Source organism: Triticum aestivum, chromosome 4D, assembly GCF_018294505.1.
Source record: "Triticum aestivum cultivar Chinese Spring chromosome 4D, IWGSC CS RefSeq v2.1, whole genome shotgun sequence".
Classification (NCBI taxonomy): domain Eukaryota; kingdom Viridiplantae; phylum Streptophyta; class Magnoliopsida; order Poales; family Poaceae; genus Triticum; species Triticum aestivum.
Window position 1 is genome coordinate 427152119 of NC_057805.1, and position 606 is coordinate 427152724.

The window sequence follows — 606 nt, forward strand, 5'->3', positions numbered from 1 at the left end:
ACGACTCTCCGGTCAATAACCAACAGCAGGATCTGGATACCCATGTTGGCTCCCACATGTTCCACGATGATCTCATCGGATGAACCACGATGTCGAGGATTCAATCAACCCCGTATACAATTCCCTTTGTCAAACGGTATGTTACTTGCCCGAGATTCGATCGTCGGTATCCCAATACCTTGTTCAATCTCGTTACCGGCAAGTCTCTTTACTCGTACCGTAATGCATGATCCCGTGGCTAACTCCTTAGTCACATTGAGCTCATTATGATGATGCATTACCGAGTGGGCCCAGAGATACCTCTCCGTCATACGGAGTGAAAAATCCCAGTCTTGATCCGTGTCAACCCAACAGACACTTTCAGAGATACCTGTAGTGTACCTATATAGTCACCCAGTTACGTTGTGACGTTTGGCACACCTAAAGCACTCCTACGGCATCCGGGAGTTACACGATCTCATGGTGTAAGGAAAAGATACTTGATATTGGAAAAGCTCTAGCAAACGAACTACATGATCTTTACGCTATGCTTAGGATTGGGTCTTGTCCATCACATCATTCTCCTAATGATGTGATCCCGTTACCAATGACATCCAATGTCCATAG